The sequence below is a fragment of the Chiloscyllium plagiosum genome, unplaced genomic scaffold (genome assembly GCF_037043375.1).
Source record: "Chiloscyllium plagiosum isolate Xiang-an unplaced genomic scaffold, Cpla_swu_hap1 HiC_scaffold_18, whole genome shotgun sequence".
Lineage (NCBI taxonomy): Eukaryota > Metazoa > Chordata > Chondrichthyes > Orectolobiformes > Hemiscylliidae > Chiloscyllium > Chiloscyllium plagiosum.
Window position 1 is genome coordinate 91,355,783 of NW_028270156.1, and position 26,153 is coordinate 91,381,935.

The window sequence follows — 26,153 nt, forward strand, 5'->3', positions numbered from 1 at the left end:
TTGCATACCAACAAACCCACTCACCAACAAACACCCTTAACGTCATGCTGACTCCCCTAAATATTACCACACCATCATTCGTACTTCCCATACTTTCATTCACCGTGACGTTCACTCACGCACACACTCTCCCACTGTTTTGATCATTTAACTGAACACTTACCCATAGTCACACTCACTCCCCCGCAAACTACCCCACAGTCTCACTTACTTCTGTGCATGCTGTCTCTCCATCACTTTCATTCCCCCACCCACGCCTTGAGCTTCACACTCACTGTCTCAGAACACTACCCACCATCAATCTCACTCCATCACTGACTCCCTTACCACCATGCTTACTGCTTAGCATATTCTGCCACCGTAATGCTCACTCCCTCGCTCACTACCCCATGAACATGTACACTCCCTCGGTTTCCCCATGACCATCACACACATTCCCCTTCTCCCTCTCCCAAAGTCATGGTCACGGCTCTGCTCACTTCCACTTGATCATGCATACCCCCACTAACTTCCCCACCATCATGCACAATCCCCGGCAAACTCACCGACCTTCAGGCATGCTCCTGTGCTCAATCTCCCCAGTACACTCGTTCTCTCATTCACATCCATACCGTCAATATAAATATTCCTCATACTCTTCCACGATTACACTCATTCACTCATTATCACGCACACTCCGCTTCCCTGCACATCTGTTCCATCACACTCAGTCTCTGGCTCACGGCCCGAACATCATCCTGACTCCCACACATAATTCTGCGCCTTCAGGTTCACTCCTCTGCACACTTTCACACTGTTTTGCACAGATCCCATTTTTTTCATGCGCCACTACCGCCACTACCAATTGCCCACAGATTTCCCCACCGATATGCTGACTCACCATAACACTAGTCCTCCATCACGCTCACCAATCTCACATTCCCGCACCGTCACACTCACTCTCCGTGGATACTCCACTCCCAGATATTCAGAACCGCACTCACACCCACCATCAAACTCATTGTCCTCCACTTACCCCACTGTCAAGCTCATGCTGCTGCACTCGTCGCTCCCATCTCGTTCACCCTCCGTGCACACAACCACCCATCAGGCTTAATCCCCTGCTTACTTGCACACCGTCATGTCCACTCGTTGTTCGCTCCATCAGTGTCACTCTCATTACATGCAGACTCCACCATCATCGCACTCACTCTCCTTGCAAACTAACCCACTGTCACACTCAGTCCCCTCACACTACTCCACTGTCACACTCACTTCTTCACACAGCTCCCCACTGTCGAACACACTCCCCAGCACAAGACCCCACCATCGCTCACACTCCACGGAACACACCTGAACCACATGTGCACTCCCTCACACACTTCCATGCCATCAAACGCACTCTCTTGTACAATCTCACATCGTCATTCGCACTCGCCCATACTCTACTCCAGAGTCAGGTACACTCCTCTGCACACTCCTGCACTGTCACGTTCACATCTCAGCACACTCGGTCATCATCACGCTCACTGGCCCAAACAATCCAACACCATCTCAGTCACTAACACGCAGACACTTCTACCATCCTAATGTCAGAACTGTATTTTTCACTCCTATGTGCATTCCCAGATCGTCATAATCACTTCCCCGCACAGACACCTACCTTTATGCTCAGTCCCCTGCACATTCGCTCCATGTAACGGTCCCACAACCCCACTGTCACACTAACTAACCAGAACCGACGTCCACTGCCACGCCCACACCCCTACACATTCACCTACCCTCACACCAACACTCACTGTACACTACATCACCACACTCTCATTCAGCTGCAGACTACCCTCTGTCCCGTAACTCCAGTGCACACTCCCTCAGCATCATGCGAGCTGCTCTGCACTCTCCCCCACTGTCGTACTCAGTTCTACCCTCAAAGTTCCCACATTCAGACATACTTCGCCAGTCAATACTCCACCATCATGCTCATTGCTCTGCACACTCTCACAGGGTCACGCTCACTCCCTCGCTCACCACCCCTTAATCAAGCGCACACCACCGCTCACTTACCCACCGTTATGCTCACTGATCTGCATACTCACTCACGTTCAGCACACTTATGGACTTTCTCCCAAACCGTCACACTCATTCCCGGGCACATCCACACCATTATGCAAATACACCCATTCAATCTCCCATCATCATGCTGACTCCTCTGCTCTCTCCAACAATGTTACACTCACTTCCCTGCTCATTTCCCTTCGATCACACACACTCCACTCTCACTTCCCCACCACCACGCTGACTCACCCACAGACTACTGCAGTGTCAGTCTCTCTCCCGGGGCACTACTCCATTCTCAGGCTCACTTCTCCACAAACTCTGTCACTTTGTGCACACTCCCCTTCCGCCATACACACTCAGCCTCACACTTCTCCAGCGTCACTCTCACCTCCACATCTACTACTCCACCGTCAGACACACCATCCCACTCATTGCCCCTCTGTCAAGATCACTTTCCCCCACACTCACTAACCTGAGCACTGGCCTGTAAACCCCTCCTCAGCGAATCCTCTAGAAATGGCCTCCGTCCCCATCCGCACACAATCCCCTGTTGTTCCAATCCCACTGTTACATCCTGGCCACAGCGTGGTGCCATTCGTACATTTGCACCTGAGTAACGTTCAATGTTCTCACACCAACTGTGTCCCCTGTGAACGCATTGGACCCAATCCGCAGCTTTTTACCGAAGCAACGGACTGATACTCCACAACACTTTCTCTGTTACTCTGTCAACGACCAATAATGCACAGCACCACCAAACCCTGTCTCTGTTTCCTTACAACGGAAGATGAGAGAGGATTCGAAGAAGGTAGGTTTAGAAAGAGGGATATTAAGAGACAGAGAGTGCAAGACCGAAAGAGACTGTGAACGAGAATGGCGAATGGGCAGAAAAACTGAGTTTGTTAACGGAAATAGCAGAGAGAAATATATATATAGAGGGACAGTGTGAGCGCTGGAAGGAGATATGGATAGAAACCGACAAAGCAAATGAGTTGAATTCTGCCGAAGGCAAGATCGAACTGAGTGACCCAGCGGTAAAAGTAGAGATGGAGTGACTTAAATTAATCACCTGAGATCAGCTCCGTTACTCTTACATTCCCTGAGGTCCAGGACTTGGTGCTGAGTCAGTCTCTCTCCAGCTCAGCTTCTTCAACACAAGCAGAAATAACAATATAGCTCACTCTGCTGCTTGGAACTTCTTAATAAACACGTTTATTGTTTACAATTTGAAGTGATCCATGCAGATATTGGGATGCTTCATTGCTTACTGTCCCCTGAATTGTGAGAAGCTTTGAAATGTGTCCCTATAATTCCCTGTAGGATAAGATTTGACAAAACAGCACGATCCTCAATCGGTTATCACGGTGTCAGGTTGTTTTGTTGTTGAAACAATGAACTGAATCGAGAAAGACCTTAAGGTATTGATTTTTGAGGGAATGTAATTGATTTTTTAATTTGGGCAAAGGGATATTTCAACACATTCTTCAGCTGTTTTCTGTACTTTTTCTGTGTTACAGCATAAATCACAGTGTTTGTGCAGCAACTGAGGAGCTGCAGTATGAAGCCCAATTCCGTCACAAATCTATGTAGAAAAATAGCATTAAACCCAATAAGATGCATCCGGTCCCATATAGAATAAAACATTAACGTTGACCATAACAGGATGAAATTTGCCGAGATCACAAACAGTAAAATGACAGATTTTTGTCGATTTCTCATTTCTGTGTCACACTGAGCTTTCACATTATTGTGAGCCCGGAGTCTCATGCGGGCTCTGCTGGTCACCAAAATGTGTCTGACGGTGAAAACATTGAGCAGCAATATCAGGAGAAATGGGAGAGCCGGTGTTAGAATGTGGTGTAGCAACTCGATTGCAATCCAGACTCTGGAGTAACGAACAGTTTTTTTTCATCACAAAACCAGGGGAAGTTTTCCAGCCAATACTTAGCTGTGAACATAAAGTACCAGAAAATGTTCTTTAAACTGCTCAACACTGTCACTGTTCCAAGGACCGCAGCCGCCGTTTCCCTACTGCAATATTTAGTTTTTAGCTTCTGGCAACAAATTGCTATAAATCGATCAAAAGTGAAACTGACGGCGAACCAAACAGAACAGTCAATGGCTGCATAAAGCAGGACAGCGTGGATATTACACACGGGGATGTAATACATGAAATAAAACTGTTCATAATAAACAACAGGAATGTGTCTTAATATCAAGTCGAGGATAATGACCAGTAGATTTGCCACTGCCATGGCACCCAGGTAATGTCTGACATATGGAGACAATCCACAATCTTTAGAAAGAAGGACGTAGATCGTCACTATGTTAACTGTCAGAATGGAAAACACACAAATTATATATCAGCCTGGAGTCAAATTATCCGGTTTTTTTTCGAGGACCCAGTGACACTTTTGAATGTGTCATTGCTTTTATGGACTTGGTCAAATAATTGGAGCTGAAATGATAAATTGCAAGGTCTGACTTAATGACAAAAGTATGACATAAAACGCAAGAAAACATCCCTCACTAAGCAGACGGAGACACAATAACAGATACTTTCTCGAACATTCCCACACACTCATTCACCTGAGAGTTCAAGTACAGAGGGTGAAAACTTTGCAGTCCTGAAGGTTTCTCATCCAGTTTATAAAGAACAAGCGCAGTTTGGAAATTTCTGTCTTTCAGTCTAAATTGTGATGGATGCTCTGTCATGTAGAAATGTAAACGTCGGGAAAATGTATTCACTTCATTAAATGTCCGAACTGGACCTGCTTCCACTTGCAAAAGGATAGTGCCCCTCGGGATCGTATCTTTGGTTCAAATCACTGACATTCGGCCGTTCATAAATACTGTCAGTGAAAGAATATTCCTGGCAATGTCAGTCATAGGATCATTTATACAATGTTAGTGATAGAACTTTCCAGACAATGTCAATTATAGAATGCTCCGGGAAAATTATTTTTGGATTGTTTCAGAAAGTGTCGGGTGTAGAATGTTCTGAAGAATGTCGGTATCACAATTTTCTGGTGCATGTCAGTTGTAGAATGCTCCGGGGAAGAGAGACTAGATTAGAGTGGTGCTGGAAAAACACAGTGGGCAGGCAGCATCCGAGGAGCAGTAAAATTGATATTTCTGGCAAAAATCCCTTCATCAGTAATAAAGGCAGGGTGCATGCAGAGTGGAGAAATACATGGGGGGATGGGAGTGGGGAGAAAGTTGCATGGAGTACAGTAGGTGAGTGGGGGTCGAGATGGAGGCGTTAGGTCAAAGAGGAGGGTGGGGGAAGGTAGCAAAGCTTACAATGGGAAAATGGGGATGGGGATGAATGTGATACTTCGGAGAGGATGGTGGAGTGGATAGGTGGGAAGAAAGATAGGCAAGTAGGACAGGTCATGAGGGCGGTGCTGAGCTGGATGGTTGAAGGGGGGTGAGGTGGGAGAAGGGGAAATGAGGAAACTGGTGAAATCAACATTGATGTCCTGGGGTTGAAGTGGCCCAAGTCGGAAGATGAGGCGTTCTTCCTCCAGGCTTTGGGTAGTGAGGGAGCGTCGGTGGAGCAGGCCCAGGAACTGCATGACCTCAGCAGAGTGGATGGGGCAGTTGAAATGTTGGGCCAGAGGGCGGTGGGGTTGATTGGTGCGGGTGTCCCGGAGATGTTCCCTACAGCTCTCTGCTAGGTGGCGTCCAGTCTCTCTAAAGTAGAGGAGACCACTTTGGGAGCAACGGGTGCAATAATTGATATTGGTGGATGTGGTTTTAAAACTTGATAGATGTGGAAGGTTCTTTTGCGACCTTGGATGGAGGGGAGGGAGGATAGTGGGTGCAGGTTTTGCAATTCCTGCGGCAGCAGGGGAGAGTGCCAGGAAGGGGAGGTGGGTTGTTTTGGGGGTGCGGACCTGACCAGTTAGTTACGGAGGGAATGCTCTTTGTGGAAAGTGGAAATAAATATATCACGGGTGATGGGCTCCATTTGGAAGTGACAAAATGTCTTTGGATGATGTTGTTTTTGCGAATGTTGGAAGGCTGGAAGGTGAGCACCGGGTGGCGTTCTGTCCTTGATACGGTTGGAGGGATGGGGTTTGAGGGGGGACGTGCGGGATGTTGACTCAATTGGCACATTGTTGCAATACTAATACAGCGAAGACAATATCTCGATCATTTCATGAAAGATCCTTTTTTTTAAACATCCAACAAATGCCATCTCTTATTCCGACATCTCCCCCACCTCCTTTGACTTTTTGTATAACACTCAAAAATATGAAATGCTTCAGATGTTCAATTTCCAATGTCAGACATCTTTTAGTCATTTCTCTCTAATGCCATTAAATCATATGAACTTCCCCTCAAAGTATGCAGTGAACTCCTTGATCTATTTTAAGGATATCATACACATTTTGATTGAAGACCATTCGTTCAACTGTTTAACCAAATATTCCTTGCTTCATTGTTCCCTTTATTCCTCAAAATGACCAGTCAGGAAAAAGGTTGAAGCTCTCATACTCACAGAATCAAAACTGATGGAAAATGTTTCATGAAGTACCATCACCTTCCCTGAGTATATCCTGTCCAACCGATAGGACAGACCATCTCTGGCTACATCGTGGTATGCATTCAGGGTCTGAATTACTTTGCAAATGCCGAACATTGATTCCAAAACTAGAGAAATCTCATGGTAACAGTTCTAGGAAATCTCCTGATGGTGGACATCCACTGTCCTCCAAACCAGTTGTTTTGCAACAAGTATATCCCTGTCAATGCTGAAAATAAATGAAGAAGCGCTTGGGTGGCAATGACACCGAGCGTACTCTGGGTCTAGGACTTTAATGTTGATCACCAAGAGTGTCTATATAAGCAAACCACTGACAGTGCAGGGAGAGGACTCAAACACATAGCAGCCGAACTATGGGAATTGATGGATGAACAAGCATTCTCGCCAAACTACCTGTCACAGATGGATCTGCCCCAAACAATATCTGTAGTAGGAGCCAGCACATAGTCCTCGTGTTGTGAATTTCTCCGTTTAAAATTGAAGATACAGCCCAATCTGTTGTCTGACACTAACTCCTGTGAAGTTGGATATATTTCCAAAGGACCGAGCAAATGGAAACTGGGCATCTAGCAGCTGCAAAATCAATGTCCTTGCCTCCATCGTTAAGTCAGTGCTGGGCTGTTCTCTGATGGTTCAAAAACGTTCAGCACCATTCACACCTACACCGACACTGAAGCAGATCATTCAGCCCATCAAGAGTTCCAAACAGCAAAAGAATGACGACATTCAGCCATTCGAAGCTGTTACTCAGCTATTGGAGGAGAGCGTTTAATCTCTCATGCCTGTCACATAGGAAGTGTTAAGAAATGTTTAGACTTTCAAATCTGAACATAGGTGGACTGGTTACAGAATCGGAAGACTCAATAAAATTGATAAATTAGTCTCTGAGTTTAACAGACATTAACAACTACAGTGACACAGTAATCAGTGCTGAGTCCACAACTATTTGCAAACATTACCAATGGTTTAATAAATGGAAGAAATTCATTCTCATTAAATTCATCAGTGATGCTAATATAGTCAGGAAACGAAGTTGTCACCGGATGCGGAGAGTCTGTAATATGATAAGCAATCGGGATTTGGCAGTTGGCACATAACATAGTTCATTGAGAACCTGTGAATGTTTCAGGAAAAAATAAAAAAAATGAATATGATAATCAACGGAAAAATTACAGAACTTCACAATACAGAGTCTACTGGAAGGTTCACTCTGACCCGTTGAGACGTCGAAACTGTTGCTCCATCTGCCTGATGATGACTTACGTGATGTTCCCACTGGCATAATTGCACTCAGTGCACACGGGATATTTTATTTGATTGGTTGGTGGTGGCGAAATGTGAGGGGCAGTGTGTACTGGACCTTTTGTCAAAGCCTTTACCCGAGATGCCATTCTTCATTTCGTCGAGGAGACCCGAAGACAATGGGACATGGGTATTCACCAACATGATGTACTGTGCATGGTCACACTGTAACGTCAATGGAGTGAGACGAAGTTCCAATCATAAGCATGAGAAAATTATGTAAAGACATTTCCGTACTGAACAGTTTTATTGTGTCACATTATCAATTCACCGCACGAAACCAACTCAAACACCATAAATCCAAAGGAGATATCCATTCGGTTCTGCTCTGTCCAATCAAGCAACTGGCCCAGAGGGGAACACTGTGTAGTCTACACCATTGCAATGATCTATAAACCCGGACGAGATATTTGTCCAGAACAAGAGCTGGGCAGTTCGCAGTTGTAGAATATGTTTCTATAGCTTTCTGAGTGAAGCACTCGCCATCAGAATCTTTAGAGATAGCTAACATTCAGTTGAACATGCCGCACCCTGAGATTGAGGGAAAGGACATGGAATTACGATAAAAAGCAGAGAGAAAATAAAAAAGAGAGAGAGATAGGGAACAGAGAGAAGGAGAATTGGAGGGAAAGAGAGAGAAGAAAGGGCGCACGAGGCGGATTGTACTTCAGAAAGTGGCGTGAAGAAAGGAGACCAAAAATTCACTTTCTCAATCAGTGAGAACTCACGTGGAAGTGCAGAGAATTGGAAAGACAAGCTAAGCAGCTGGAATGGCTGACATTTATGAATGGGTTCATAAAAGAAAGGTTGGATTTCAAACTAAAATTCTTTCCATCAGTGACAGAAATTCGGGAAACGGAAAGCGAAAGATAATTCTTAGTGAAGATCAAAAGGATAATCGACCACAGGATAAAAGGGAATCCCTTGAAGTGGAAAGTAAAGTTTAAAAGAAAACCTCCAGCGTTTTCACTGCAGAAAAATAGGCCAAGTGAAGTCACAATGTTGGTGTGTTAGGAAAATACCGGGAAGATAGATGTAGGAATCAAAATTAAGAATAAGCCAATGAATTTGTTTGGAGTGGCAGCGAGAAATCACAATGAAGATTAAAAAGGTAGACCAGAATGCACAAGCTGGACAAAGGTTTTTAAAGAGGAGGTACCACATCTTCTTAAATCATTTACTGTGAATGAAAAGTTTATTCGCTTATGTCAGGAGCAGCAGTTTAAGAGATTACAATATTAAGATTTGCAGTTTGCTCTCAATCTGTGAGGTTGAAAGATAACGAGATATGTACTTCTGAAGGACTATTTCCAGAAAAGTTCTGAGTAACGAGAATTCAAGGTGAGACAAAAAAAATAATTAAGTAAATTTCGGTTAAAATGTCGCGCAAAGAGTGGGAAATTTGCAGAAGGGCAGAGACAACTAGAAATAACGAAACACAGTGATCAGCGAAACAACACATGAATCAACGAAATTCAGTCCATTTTAATTACTTTTTTTGGCATCAAGTGAGAAGATCGCAAAAAAATGATTGAGGAGAAATTGGTAAGTCAGAATTCACAGAACACCTATTTGGACCATGCATAAAATGTTTGGTCACAACCAAATAGAGTGGGGAGATCACAAGACAGCATTTGAATGTATCGCAGCATACAATGGAACAGGAAGCAGACAGGAAATCAAAAACTGGAGTTTCTGCTACCGTATATAAGGTGTTCATGGTATTCCCAATGTTAGGTGAACCTTTACAATCAAGGTTTAGTGGAGATTATCGAGTCAAAAGCAAAAATGTAGTGAAGTGAACTCCAGACAGAAAGGAATTTCACAAAGTGTGTCATGCGAATATGTTCAAGAGGTGTTTTGACGGGGAAGGAAAGCAAAAGGAGACTATGCTCTTGGTTTCAACACAGAGGGAAAACCAAGTCCAGAAGATTCTAAATCAGACGTACCTCAATTTAAATTGGACAATGAGGAAGTTTTAAAAACTGGGTTAAATTATTCAGTTATCTTCCAGAGGTAAATGGAAATGACCTGAAAGTGTTATTACTATCACATGGGGTGATATGTGGAAATAACATGGGAAGTACTAGCCGAATTATGTTTGATTCTGGAAGTAAGGACGGCAGATGTTGGAGACAAGAGTCGAAGAGTGTAATGCGGTAAACGCACAGCCAATTAGGCAGGATCCGAGGAGCATGAGAATCAATGTTTCGCGAAGATAAAATCTCCATCAGGATTGGTTAAACGAGAATAGGAAGATAGTTTACAAATATATTAATGGCAAACAAAAACTTGTTTTTGAATTCGGCCTCGTAAAAACGGGTGTCACGGTGTCTCAGTGGTCAGCATTGCATTCTAACAGCACCAGAAGCCCGGTTTCAATTCCAGCCTCGAGTGACTGTCTGTGTTGAGTTTGCACATTCTCTCCATGTCCATGTAGGTGTGCTGCGGTTTCCTCCCAAAGTGCAAAGATTTGCAGGTCAGGCCAACTGGCCATGCGAAATTGTCCTAGAGTGTAAGGTGCGTGAGTCAGAGGGAAATTGGTCTGGGTGGATAATTCTTAGGAAGGTCAGTGTGAACTTGTTGCGCCGAAAGCCCTTTTTCCACACTGTAGGCAATCATTAAAACAAAAATCAAACAGTCATATATGTAAGGAAACACTGCAGAATAACCTACTCTTTCAGACTGATTGTCACATGTACTCACTCAAGGTTTACATTTTGCAACACATCACACAACATAAGGTATGAAGGTACCTGCCCTCCCCATAGAACAGTATCGTTTCACAAAATAGAAGAAATGTCTAAGTCTAAAACACGGCTGTCCTTCCGTTGAAAGTGTAAAAATAAAGAAACACGATTTAACTACGAGTTCTCAAGTGCCTGGTCATGCTGGATTCACAATACTCCCAATGACTCGGAATCCCTGGGTCCGCTGTCTTACAGGTTGCTCCCGCTCCGTGGTGAAATCCTACACGAGTACTTACTGTGAATAAAAACATGGACGCTCTGGAACTCGGCGAAATAAGTACACGTCGTTAAGTTATGCAATGAGGCCACATGATGGAAGAGGAATTCTGGAGGTCTTTAATATGTTAACCAGAGATAAATATCCAGGGATTGTACAAGTTTGTCCCGGGTCATTGTGGGAAGCTAGGGAAACATTTTACGCCATAGTTGAGATATTTGCATCGTTCTGGAGTTCTGGAGAAGAGTCACGGGATCCAAATTGTTAACTATCATTTCTCTGCACAGATGCTGCCAGACCTGCTGAAATTTACCAGCAATCTCTGTTCTTGTTTCTGCAATGTCTGCAGTTATTTCAGTTTTACATTTGTATCATCGACAGCCACGGTTGAGGTGCTGGAAGTATGGCCGACAGCTTATGTTGTGACATTATTTTTAAACATGCAGAAAGGAAAATCTAGGGAACTAGTGAACAGTGAGTCTGTTGACAGGGTGGGTAACTGTTGGGCGTAAAGTCTGAGAGAGAGGACCTACATGCATTCAGGAAGTCAAGAACTGATTAATGATAGTCAGCATAACTTGGTGTGTGAGGGAAACGTCTCTCATAAACTTGACATAACTTTTCCTCGTCGTGGCAAAGCAGATAGATGAAGGTACAGCAGCATACGTTGTCGGCATGCACATCAGCGAGACCAAACATGGTTCTGCACGGGAGACATTTTAAATGGAATCAGCGAAAGCTAGCCAATTAGATACACAATTCGCTTAACGGCATGGCAGTGGTTCTTTGTTTCAACTAGAGGCCTGTGAGCAGCTGCGTGCCACAAGGATAGCTGAAAGATCTACAGTTGTTTGTAATTTTCTGAATAGGCTGGATGAGAAGATAGGAAGCAGGGATACTAAGTCTTTAGACGACTCAAAATTGGCGATATATTGAAGTGTGAAGAATGTTATCTAAGCCGACAATGTCATCTCATTCAACTGGGCCAGTGCGCCGAACAATGGAAGATGGTGTATCGTACATTTAAATGTCATTTGCTGCATTTTTGTTCGAAAAAGTAGGGCAGGATTTACACAATTAACAATCGAGCCCTGGGAGTGCTGCTAATCAGCCAGAACCAGGGTGCAGTTGCAGAGTTCCTTGACATGTAATCGCAAATTGACAAGGATGGTATGAAATTATTAGGCATGCTACACTCATTGGTCAGAGCACTGTGAATAGGAGTTGCGACGCCAAGTTATGACTGTACAACGGTTAGTACAATTCTTGTCGCCCTGCGATACAAAAGAACATTATAAACGGGAAATGGTAAGACATATTTAAATTGATGTGACGGAGACAGGATGATTTGAGACACAGTGATAGGATGTGCAGCGTCGGACTTTTTCTCGTTTGCATTGGAAAATATGGGGTAATCTTCTAGAGGTTTATAAGATCATACCAGACATAGATAGGAAGAACAGCAAAGGTTTTTACCCCAGGGGAAAGATCTCTAAAAGCGGATGGCAGAGCATTACTTTGACAGCGAAGAGATTTAAACGAGATCTAAGTGGAAGATTTTTCTCACAGAGAGTAGTATGTACATGTAACGAGCTAAGAGACAATGTGGAAGAGGCAAGTAAAATTACAACATTTTAAAGACAGTGAGATGTAAATAAATAAATGGGAAAGTTTCAGAGGGATAAGTGCCAAATGAAGCTAAATCGGACTAGCTACGTTTAGGAAAACTGGTGAGAATGGACGATTTAGTTTGAAGGGTCTGTTTATATATTGCACTACGTTAAGAGTCTATGACCTTTCAACTCATCTATCACCACTAATTCTTCATTACACTCAAGTCAGTGACGAGTGTGGTGAACATGCTGGGGTGAGAATCATGTGTACCTAAAACAGACGATTATCAGCCAGAAAACGGTCGGACTTGACTCCTTGCATTCCAAACAGCAGAACCAGAATGAGGTAGAGAGGAAGAAATGATCCCCACAATAACAGATCAGATCTAGGCTTTGCAGTCCTCCCACATTGTGGGCGGCACGGTGGTACAGTGGTTAGCACTGGTTAGCAGTGGTTAGCACTGCTGCCTCACAGCGCCAGTGACCTGGGTTCAATTCCCGCCTCAGGCGACTGTCTGTGTGGAGCTTGAGCATTCTCCCCGTGTCTGCGTGGGTTTCCTCCAGGTACTCTGGTTTCTTCCCACAATCCAAAAATGTGCAGGTTAGGTGAATGGGCTATGCTAAATTGCCCATAGTGTTAGGTGAAGGGGTAAATGTAAGAGACTGGATCTGGGTAGGTTGTGCTTCAGCGGGTCAGTGTAGACTTGTTGGGCTGAAGGGCCTATTTCCACACTGTATGTAATCTAATCTAATTTTTAAAAAATCAGTCACAAATGGTGATAGAAAATTAAACAGCTCACTGGAGGAGAACGTTCCACGAATATCCCCATCCCAAGTAAAGGAACAGCTGTGCATTCCTATACAAATGACAAGGTTGTCGTATCTGTGTCGTCATCAAGATGACCAGAGATTCAAATGTGCGAGTCGTTAATCAATGCGATCCGCTGCACATAACGTAGAAAAGCAGCTGAACACAGAAGATATGATCAAGGTCTTGACACCATTCCAGCCAAAAGGAATGAAGACTTGTGCGACATCAGAAATGAAGTCACTGTGGAAGCTGTTTCATTCCAGCTCGAACTCTGACGTCTACCCAGCAATTCGGAAAATGACTTAACTTTGCCCAGTCCCCAAGAAGAGGATAATTACATTCTGCCCAACTGCCATCCCCATCTGCCCCATCATGATCATCAAATATGTTGGATTTCTTTTTGACACGGCTCAAATAGTCCAACCCTGGCAAATTCCTTTTAAGTCTTTTCTGAATCATTTCAGGTTTCGGAACATCCGTCTGAGAGGAAGCAGAATGGAGTTACACACACAGTTCGAATAATGGCCTAACCAATGGTCTGCACAGTCACAATATGATCTTCAACTCCTGTACTCAACAGTCTGACAAATAAAAGAACGCATACCAAATGCCTTCTTCACGACCATATCTTTGTGCGACTCCACTTTTCAGAAACTATGATCCTGCACTGCAACGTCTCTTTGATCAGCAACAATCGTCAGGGGGCCTTACATTTAATTGTATAAACCCTGGTCTGAGTTTTTTTCCAAATGAAGCACATCACATTCAAGTGAATTAAACTCCAGTCTTCACACCATTGGCTCATCTGATCAATATCCCGTTGTACTCTGAGGTAATCTTCTTCGCTGCCCACGACGCCTCCAATTTTGTTTTCATCTGACTAAGTATACCTCCTTTGTTCACATGCAAATCATATTTATAAATTACAAATAACTTATTGGGCAGAGCATCGAACTTTGTGGGACACCACTTTTCACAGACCTCCAGTCTGAAAAGCAGTCTTTTGCCACCACACTCTGTCTTCTACGTTCGATAAAGTTTTGTCGTCAAATGGCCAGATCTCCCTGCTGTGGGTGTAGGTTTGCTCACTGAGCCGAAAGGGTCGTTTTCACGCGCTTCATCACCATAATACGTAACGTCTTCAGCGATCCTCAGGATTGAAGCACTGCTGCTATAGATTGCTTTCGAATTATGTGTCTGGGAATCCTTTTTTGGTTATGTCATTTGATGTGGTGTCATTAATTAATACGGTGATGTTATTGCTTGTTCTTTGTTTCAGGGATGCTAAATGAAATCCAAGTGAACCTGTAAGTTGATAGAGTTCCAGATGGAATGCCATGCTTCTAGGAATACACGTGCATATCTCTGGCTTACCCTAGGATGGGTGTGTTGTCACAGTCGAAGTATTTTCCTTCCTCAACTGTATCTAAGTACACCAGTGAGAGTGACTCATGCATTTTTGTGACGAGTTGATGTTTAAATGTCCTGGTGGCCATTTTTCTTCATATTTGTCCAATGCAATGTAATGTTTGTACACCTCGTGCAACATATTTGTAAAGTGATGTAAGTTTTCCTTGATGCTTTTATAGGGACTTTCATGTTCATTAGCTGCTCTGTTATTGTGTTGGTATGTGTTCGGGCTTTTATGATGCGAAGGGTCGGAGTACACTGGCAGTAATTTCCGAGATATCTTAGATGTAGTGGAAAGTGGCTCGGCTGTCTGGACGTGTTTGGATGTGTTTGGTCTGATGACTTGGGCTTGTTGCTGAGAAACCAGCGGTCCATTAGCATTGGGTACCCATTATTTTTAATACACTGTATAGTTGACTAATTCTGCTCTTTGAAGTTTTTCTGCGCTGCAGTGTGTGATGGCTCGTTGAAGTAATCTTGTAATCCAGATTCGTTTGTGAACATTGGGATGATTGCTTCAGGAGTTCAATATTTGTTTCGTATGTTTTGCTTTCCTGTGGATGCTGGGTTGAAGTTCCACATTGGCTGTTCGCTCTACTGCGACACCTGGAAACGTCAATTTATTTTTGTTTTCCTCCCCTTTCGTGAATTTTACGCCGGTTAGTATAATATTGATGGTCTTGAAAGTTTCCTGTAATTTGATTCGTTTAGTCATGACAAAGGAGTAATCCACGAAGTGGACCCAAATTTTGGGTTGGTTGAGTCTCTGCATTAATTCCTCTGAGAGAATACCTAACATTGGAGATCTCATGGGTATTCTGTTGGTTTGTCTGGAGGTCTTCTTTGTTTGAAGTTGAAGTGGGTGTTAAGGGATGGATCAAATAGCTTGAAGATATTGTCCTTGCTGAGGAAGTTGGTGGAGTTTGGTGTATGTGTCATTAGTTCGTCTTTTGGTGTAGTCACTGTTTCAATATCCACATTGATGTTGATAGATGTGAACAGAGCTGCTACGTCAAAGGACTTTGTCAAAGAGAAATCAATGCCCTCCAACAGAGGTCCGCCCACGAGCAGCTGTATTTAATGTACGAATGACGAACGAAACAGTTGCTACCTAAATGTCTTAAGTAGCATCTTATTTTCCATCTTATTAAGAGAGCAAAATACAGATATGCTTGTACACCCTCGTACCAAGCGAATGGCAGAGTAAAATTGCCACAGAATGCTTCAGTAAATGATTAATGAGGCCCACAACAGACTCTATAAATACAACAGGGAAGTTTTCCACCAAAAACCTTCACACACTAATGCAAAGGGCCATGAATGGAGAGACAAAATAGAACATGCTATCGACATTGGAAAACGACAAACACAAAAAACCCCAGAAAACTAGATCTGCAGAAAAACAAACTTACACTATAGAAAATGAAAATGTTGGCGAGCAAGATACAGAGATACTTGCATCTAGACTAGAAGAGATTGAGATTCACAGGGAAGAGTTATTAGAAATACTGCAGAATGTGAAAATAGATAAGTCACCTGGGCCGAATGGGATCTATCCGAGGATCCTCTGGGAAGCAAGGGAAGAGTTTGCCGATCCTTTGCATTGATCTTCAAATCATTATTGTGTACAGGAATAGTGCCTGAGGACTGTAGTATAGCAAATGTGGTTCGCTTGTTCAAAAAGGGTAGTAGAGACAACCCTGGTAATTACAGACCAGTGGGTCTCACTTCAGTTGTTGGTAAAGTGTTGGAAAAGGTTAAAAGAAATAGGATTTATAACCATCTATAAAATAACAATCTGATCAGGGACAGTCACCACGGTTTTGTGAAGGGTACGTCGTACCTAACGAAACTTATTGACTTTTTTGACAAAGTGACCAAACAGATAGATGAGAGTAAACCGGTTGATGTGGTGTATATGGATTTCAGCAAGGCGTTCGATAAAGTTCCCCACAGTAGGATATTATACAAAATACAGAGGAATGGGATTGTGTGAGACATAGCAGTTTGAATCAGCAATTGGCTTGCTGAAAGAAAACAGAGGGTTGTAGTCCAATTACTAGCGGCGTACCGCAAGGGTCAGTGATGAGTCCATTGCTGTTCATCACTTTTATAAATGACCTGGTTGAGGGCTTAGAAGAGTGGGTTAGCAAATTTGCGGACAACACTAAGGTCGGTGGAGTTGTGGATAGTGAAAAATGATGTAGTAGGTTGCAGAGAGACATAGATAGGATGCAGAGCTGGGCTGAGAGGTGGCAAATTTTGTTTAATGTGGACAAGTGCGAGGTGATACACTTTGGACGGATTAATCTGGATGCAATGTATTGGGCTAATGGTAAGATTCTTGGGAGTGCAGATGAGCAGAGAGATCTCGGTGTCCATGTGCACAGATCGCTGAAACTTGCCATCACATTGACAGGGTTGTTAAGAAGGCATACAGTGTTTTGTCCTTTGTTAATTGTGGGATTGAGTTCCGGAACCAGGAGGTTATTCTGCAGCTGTACAAAGCTCTGGAAAGGCCACACTTGGAGTATTGTGCACAGTTCTGGTCATTATGAAAAGGATGTGGAAGCTTTGGAAAGGGTGCAGAGGAGGTTTATCAGGAGGTTGCCTGGTATGGAAGGAATGTCTTACTAGGAACGTCTGAGGGTCTTGAGGCTGTTCTCGTTCGAGGGAAGAAGGTTGAGAGGTGATTTAATAGAGACATGCAAGATAATCAGAGGGTTAGATAGGGTAGACAGGGAAAGCCTTTTTCCAAGTATGGGAACGGCAAACACGAAGGGACACAACTTTAAAGTGAGGGGAAATAGGTAGAAGACAGATGTCAGAGGTCGTTTGTTTACTCAGAGAGTAGTAAGGGTGTGCAATGCTTTGCCTGCAACGGCAGTAGATTCTTCAAATGTAAGTGCATTTAAGTCGTCATTGGACAGGCATATGGACGGACGTGGAATAGTGTATGTGGGATGGGCTTCAGATTAGTATGACAGGGTGGCGAAACATTGAAGGCCAAATGGCCCTGCAACACAGTGTATTGACCTATGTTCTATGTTCTAAAGTAACATCACAGACAACACAGATGCATGGATTTTAAGAATAAACTTATCTTACCAATCCTGAATAGACACTAAAAAGCCGTCTTAGTGAGAGGATTAAGATGTGGACAAGAACGATTTCTTAACAGCTTGAGAAACCACATTGAAAAATAGCCAAATCACAGAATATACCCAGCAAACCATCGGAGAGACAGTCACTCCAACATTAAGCAGGAAAAGAAAGGAAACACACTCAATACACAAGAATGGAGCGCACGGGAAAAATGACAATAAAGATCAACTCATTGTTAATCTACCTGCAGAAAAAAGACGCTTGACGGTCATTTTAAATCAAAGGTCCTACATTGACAAAGCGAACACACTACTTGCCGATCACAAAACTTAACAACACGCGCTGATAGACTCGACCGCATGACTAGAGAACTGAATCACAGCCCTATTTAAAAACTTGCAAAAAAAATGAAACCAGACCGATCCAACACACCACGCATCTACGGATTACACAAAATACACAAACCAGGAGACTTCTGAGACCCATTGTCTCGCTACATGGAACACCAACTTGCAGGTTGGCCAAAGAGCTGCACCAACGTCTAGAAGACTCTCGCCATTCCATCCATTCCACCCAAAACTTCCTGAAGACTGTCAAAGATAACAAGATAGAAAAGGATGAAAAATTGTCTACTTTGAATTAACCGCCCTGTTCACATCTGTCAACGGCAACCTGGACAAGGAAAGACCAACGGAGTGCAAATGAACACAGTCCATTGTTTACTCAGCAACACTATTTCCTATTTCATACACAGAAACACCCCAATCTCTTTGTGCTGCAATTTTCTTTTATTTCCTCCACATTAAAGGATAGTTCGACTTATGGCTGTCTGTGCCAGAGTACATAACCTCATGCTTAGTTTTTAGAATAAACTCCATCGGTGTATTATTTGCCCAGTCGCAGAGCTGATCTACATCCAATTTGAGGTTCCTCACATCCTTATTGCAGCAGCACGTCCCCATATATTTGAGTCATCAGCAAACTTAGATATTTATCGCACAGAGACCCCAGCATCATCACATTTTGATAACTGATGTCATTGCAATGATATTTGTGGAAACACAGGAAATACATCATTTTATTCTGATAAGGACCTTTTTCTCCGGACTCTCAGACGTATTTGTGTTAATTAATCCTCATTCCATGCTCATATATAATCCGTCATACTGGGGGCTCCTGGCTTGTGTAGGGACCTTTATTTTGTGGTACTTGTGGATAGTCTCGTGAAACCCCAATGAACTGTCTACAAGGATTCCGGGTAAAATGTTGCATGATTCTTCAGGGCTATCATCATCTCCCTTTCTAAAAACCATGTTGATGCAGCTTAACGCTTGTCGAAATGCCCTGGAATTCCTTAATTTAAAAAAAAACAGATTCTCCCATAATTACCTCTTTTCTGTCTCACTCTCTTGGAGAAGGCATTTGCGATGTTGAAGATTCTTCAGTTTCGTTGGAATACTCATGCAATCTGGCCAGTTATGGAACATTTCACGCAATGCTTAGTTTGTCTGCAAACACTTCTTTTAAAAACTGCTAACTTGTCTACCCTTAGTTTCACCGTTTTATCAAAATCCTAGTTCCTGTGTGAGGGACCGTTTGAGCATTTGCCTCCCATTACCGTCTTGCTTATATCATTGAAACACACATAATTTCCCCCGTGAATAACAATGTTACGTACTGGTATAAATTCTCCACTTTTTTTCCCCTTTAACGAATTACCGAGTCACATACTCCAGGTGTCCCTTATATATGTTCCTGAATTTCTCGCATCCAAGGGACACATGTTAATCTTGAACGACAATAAACATCGCAAATCTGTCCTACACTAGTTCTCACCAATTTGTGATCGAGGAGAATACTTGAAAGCATTTGTGAAGTATGGGTAGTTCATCTTCTTATCGAGCCCTTCTTTTCATTTATTGTTGAGTGCTATGACATGTTTGTTTAAGAGTCTGCCGCTCTGCACCCACTGACATTCACCTGGATATATTTTCGCATCCCACATAAGATACAAAGCTGTAATTTCGAGGTCTGATTATTTTAAATCATTTGCATGCGGCTGAACAACAAATCATCTGAGATGTAGTTCAAGATTAATGTGTGACACTTGGACGCGGGAAAATCAGCAAAGTATATAAGAGACATCGGGAGTATGTGATTAATGAATTTGTTAAAGAAAAAAAGTGGAGAATATAAACCGATGCTTCTCATCTGACAAAATTCTTCCAGTTCCTGTCTCTCTGTCATTTCCGTTTGATGATTCCATATTTCAGTTGAAGCCTCCCGCATGACTTCCTTTTCTGTCAATTGCAAATTCCCCCAACTCTCATGGACAGGGCCATCAGCTGTTCCTGTCCGATATTCTGTGCTTGAGCCCTCACTCCTTCTTCTCCAGCCCACAACCATGCGAGAGATCCCCTTGTCCTCACATCCGACTGCACGAGAATCAACATTCACAGAATCATTCGAGACCACTTCCAACTCCACCATCAGGACAGCAGCATGAAACACATCTTCCCCTTCCATCTACTGTCGGGAATTCACAGGGGCCATTCCCTCTGTGGACACCCTCCATCGTGGCGAAAGAGAGGACGGCAGATGTTGGAGGTTAGAGTCGGGCAAAAGGTCCTCATCACGAATGAGGCTGTGTGCCCCAAGGGTGGAGAGATAAAACGCCGATTTCCCTGCTCTTCAAATGCGGCCTGGCCGGCTGGACTTTTCTAGCATTACACTTCTGACCCCTTTCACCACCCCAAACACTTTCCTACACCCCAATGGCACTTTTCATGCAATTGCAAAAGATGCAACGTTTTCGTTTTCACCGTTTCACTGTATTGTCCAAGGCCCCAAATACACCTTCTAGATCAAGCAGTATTTCACTTGTACTCTTTCAATCCAGTCCAATGTAATTGCTGCTCACAATGCAGTCTCCTTTACTTTTACGATGTCAAAAAATAAGACTGCTTAAGGTCCAAAAACCAGCTGTCTGTAAGAATAAGCCTGGCCTTCTCATTGCTTCACACTTCACTAATCTACCTTGCTCTCATGCTGACATTTCGGGCCTGAGCTGCTGCTGATTTTCAATGAAGCACAATCCAAGCTCCTCTAAGACCTCATTTTCAATTCTGGTACGTTCTCGCCTGTCAGAGTCAATATTCAAACCAAAGCATCTCAGCTTGATTCGCATTATGACTATTGTCCATTTGTCAAACAATCTCCCACTTGGTTTCCCTTGAAAATTGTATGGTTGAGTCTTGCTTATTTCATTCAAAAGACAGCACGTCCTTACCCCATTCGTTCACATCCTAATTTACATTAATCTAACAGCTCTATCTCGTTCACCATAACTAAAGTCCCATTGCGTTGTGGCATTGCTCCTACACGTGCTGCATTTCCAGTCATCTAACCCCCCACCTATGTGAAGATATTGAAAAGCCAAATTTCCAATCCTTTTCAGTTGTGAAGAAGTGTCACACTGGATGTGAAATATTCAATGTGTTTCGCTGGCTGCACAGATGCTGCCAGACTTGCTGAGTTTCTCCAGACAACAAGAGGCACAGCTCACCTTTTAAATTAAACAAATTACGATGGGTATTCGAAATGAAAATATAAATAGCTGGAGAAAACAAAAGCGAAAATGAATGGTCTCTGGAACTTAAAAACATAGTCTGCTTTGACTCCACAGATGCGGCCAAACTTGCTTCCGTTCTCCAACAATTGCTTCTGTTGAACAAGTTTGAAAGGCGTGCGTCAAAGCCCCTGAAACACCTTGTTCGACATCGAGTGTCATACAATTTGAAGTGAGCGATAACGCAAGATGCACAAATTCATTGATACTGAAACGACACAAGTCTGGTATTACTGACATCACAGAGCTCGTAATCACAGACAAGGAGAGAAACAGAGATAAATGCATTCACATTAAACACAGAAGATGGGCCTCCTGGAAGGTAAATGATTCAGATAATATTAAAAAGGCTTTTGAGAAATGAATTTCATTGGAGGCGTGAAACCATGGCGAGTCCCTAACAGAATGAGAAAATCAAAATAACCACATCAGAAACCAGAGTGGTTCACTGAGCTCACACTGTGCTATGCGTCTGGAGTCACATATCGGCCAGAACAAGTAAGAAAGGGTAGTTTACATTCCTAATGGGCATTAGTGATGCAGATGGATTTTTCATATTGTGAACATTTGTTACATTATTTACTCAAGATTCCAAATATTTGTTGGATTTGAATTCCGACACCTTCCCTGCCAAGATATGAACCCAGGTATCCAGGACCACACATCAGTGCCTTAATTCACAACCTACCAGTCGTACAACTCGCCAATTGCTTATCCGTACAAAGAACTGATAAGCCCAGCACATCAGTTTGTAAGATAATGTTGCAGTGTTGAAACCGTTTACAGCCAGAAGTGTTGTGTGGATGATGTCGACAAAATCACAGTTGGCAGTTTTCGATTAGATTCTCTGCACATGGCGTCAGCAACAGCGGTACAGGAGATATGGAAAAGGCAATGGGCCCTGACAACATTCCTGCAACAGAACTGAAGACCTGTGCTGTAAAACAAGCTGTCTCATTCCAGCTCCAATTTTGACATGGACCTGACATTGTGAAAAAAGGTCAACCATTTCCAGTACACTCAGAGTAGAATAATTACAATCTGAATAGTTGCCACGTCCTCAGTCTCATCACGATAGTCAAATTGGTGGGAGTTCTTTTGACCAAGCTATCAAGCAGCACAGAAAGTACCAGTTCAGCGTGGTGTTCAATAGTCTTCCATTGTGGTTCTGTTCGCCGAACTGGGAATTTGTGTTGCAGATGTTTCGTCCCCTGTCTAGGTGACATCCTCAGTGCTTGGGAGCCTCCTGTGAAGCGCTTCTGTGATGTTTCCTCAGGCATTTATAGTGCTAAAAATTCAGGAGAAAACATCACAGAAGCGCTTCACAGGAGGCTCCCAAGCACTGAGGATGTTACCGAGACAGGGGACGAAACGTCTGCAACACAAATTCCCAGATCGGCGAACAGAACCACAACAACGAGCACCCGAGCTACAAATATTCTCCCAAACTTCGAATAGTTTTCCATGTGGAGATGGTGCTTTTGTGGAAATGTCACTGGACTACACAAGGCTAATACTCTGGAGGTTGGTAGAAGTTAAAAACAATTAATAAAACATCGCGATCTGAGATCTGGTATCGGTAATCGTAACTTTGAAGCCGATGTCGATTGTAAGCACCAAAGCCCATTCCCAGTGTGATGTCAGGATGCAGTACTACATTGTTTTCCTGGTCTTGTCTGAAAGTGACTCCAGACACACTGACATGTGATCAACTCTTCAATGGTCTCTGATCCAGCTGAGCAAGGTACTCAATTGTATCAAACTGCTCCGAGGTCGAAAATGATTAAACACAGCACCAGCTTCTGTATCAGAAGAGGGAACGTGAAACACCTTCATGTTGATCCTGCAGAGCTTTCCTTCCGTACATCTGAGAGTTTGTGACAACACGTACAGAGCTATCCAACAGACTGCACAGAAACAGAGGACAAGGGATAGGCCATTGAAGACATTGAACAAATACCATTCTAGTACATGGCCGAAATTGTCTTCAATGCATTTTTCTCACACATTGTACGCATCCTTTAACGTGATCTTCTCACACAAAGAAGTTATCAATTATTGACCATTCGAAGCATTTAAAGTAGGAACTGCAGGTATCCTTTCAGTACATGATTTTTCTATCCCGTTCAATCTAACTAAGCTTGACAAATTATTTCCACACCATACACCTGCAATTTCGCAATCCCTTTCGGGTCTCGAATCCCTAGTTATATTCAGTGCCTTGGTTTCACATCCTAATGTGGAAGACAATTTAACAGGTTTACCAACGTCTGAATACTGACCTTTACTCTCAACACAACGCAGAGTGGCTTGCCTGTACCAAATATTGTGTTTCAAAGTCTTAGAAATTCCAGCCAGGGAAATTACCATCCCTGCTTCCAATCTGTCTCACCCTGTGAGCATGTTACATGTTTCACTGAGATCCCCTCTCACATTATTCGAAAACCCATGTCATACAACTCCATTCGACTCAAACCTGATGTCACTACAAACCTGTCATCTCAAAGATCAGTCTGGTCATCTTTCTCTGACCTCCCACAATGTCAAGTTTTCCTTTTATTAGGTCAGGAGTCCAATGCTGCACAATGCTGCACAATGCTTGACATGTGGTCTCACCACCGCCGTGTACAGTTGCAGGAAGACATCCTTACTCCCGAACTCAAATTCCCCTTATAATGAACGTGAACACACCATTAACGTTCCGACTTGCATTCTGTTCCGGTAATAATGCTTTCAGTGACCTCTGTACCAGGAGTTCCAGATCATTTTCAGTGTTACGGCTGCCCACTTGTTGGTCTATGTATACTGGTCAGCCAATGCCTTTTAAATTGGTAGACTGCCGTTGTCTATTTTCCACCAAAGTGCCCAAAGTTACAGCTATCCACATTGCACTTCATCTTCCACGTGTTCGCTAATTGACTCCACTTGATTAATCACCTTGAATTTCCTTTAAATTCTTCTCACCAACTCACAATCCAAATTCATATAGTGCCATCAGCAGATTTGGGAATATTGCATTTGATTCCCTCAACCAAATGTTGGTGATGTTTCAGGAATAGCTAGGGCCCAGGCACCAATCCCTGTCATATCACATGTGCCTTCACCTCCAAAAAAAACAATATTTTATTCCTCCTTACTGATTCCTGCCAGCCGTACAATTCTACAACTATGTCGAAATATTAACAGATGATATTAATATCATCAACAGATGTTACATTGTACAATAGGCTTCGGCCTATTCAAATGTCATTCTGAAAATCCAAATGTATTTCATTCTTTGCTTCTCCGTGATGTACCTACCAGTCAGTCTCTCAGATATGATTCCCATTTTGTAAAACTGCTTTAACTTGTCTATACCTATTAGTATCATTCTATCCCCTCCCTCTCACCAGGATTGGTTTCCCTAGTATTGCAGATAACGTTTTTGTTTTCTTTTGTTTTGCATCTTCTTTGAAGACAGGACTGAAGCAGTTGCTCCATAGTTCTACCATTTCCCGGTTCTCCATTCTCCATTCTCTGATTTCAGTCTGAAAAGAAGCTGCACTTATTTTCTCTTGACTTTCCCATTGGCAGCCCCATTTTATAACACTTCTTCATGCACTGTTTAGCCACGCATCAATTCCTGTCTGAAGATTCTCAAGGATTACCAGAGGAACCTTATCAAATGCCTTGCTGAAATGAATGAGTCTCATGGTAGACTCATTTATAAAGTCAGAATGTATGGAATGCAAGGAGATTTGGCTATCTGGATTCAGAATAGATTGGGTGACAGATGGCAGAGTGGTTGTAGATGGAAATTGTTCTGCCTGAAGGTCAGTGACGAGTGGGGTCCGACAGGGCTCTATTCTTGGGCCTCTGCTCTTTGTAGTTTTTGGAAATGACTTAGATGATGAGGCTGAGTGGTGGGTTATTAAATTTGCAGATACCACAAAGGTTGGAGGTGTCGTTGATAGCGTTGAGGGCTTTTCCATTCTAGATCCCGACATTGACAGGATGCAGACCTGGGCTGAGAAATGGTAGATGGATTCACCCTGGATAAATACAAAGTGATGATTTTGGAAGGTCGAACTCGAATGTTGAATTTTGGATTAAAGACAGAATTCTTGGCAGTGTGCAGGAACAGAGGGATTTAGATGTGCAAGTACATGGTTCTCTCAAAGTCGGCATCAAAGTTAATAGGGTTGTTTAGAAAGCACATGGTGTTTTGGCTTTCATTAAAAGGGGAATAAAGTTTACGATCCACGCAGTTTTGCTACAGCTCTACAAGTCCCTGGTGAGACCACACATGGAGTATTGTGTCCAGCTCTGTTCAGCCTACTATAGGAAAGAAAGATACAGACTTTGGAGAGGTTGCAAAGAAGGTTTGCCAGCATGCTGCCTGGACAGGATGGCTTGTCTTATGAAGAGAGGGTGAATAAGCTCGGAATTTTCTCCCTGGAGAGAAGGAGGAAGAGAGGAGACCTGATCGAGGGAGACAAGATAATGAGAGGAATAGATCGTCAATAGTCAGATACCCTTCCCTGGGGCAGGACTGACTGGTACAAGGATTCATTGTTTAAGATATTTGGAGAAAGGTATAGAGGAGACGACAGAGGGAGGTTCTTTTCAGAGAGTTGTGAATGCATTGCTGTTTTAAAAAAACTCTCAAGGTCAGGTTCGTAGGAGAGTAGTCTGACACAGTACAAACGACCAAGAGGCGAGTCTGCTAGAATATGAGCATTTTATTCC

The 26,153-nt window shown here is 43.1% G+C and overlaps 1 pseudogene; it reads right to left on the reverse strand.

The window, feature by feature from the left end:
* The window catches only part of LOC148147051 (putative G protein-coupled receptor 139), a 79,875-nt pseudogene that overhangs the window by 40,102 nt on the left and 13,620 nt on the right, over positions 1-26,153 (reverse strand).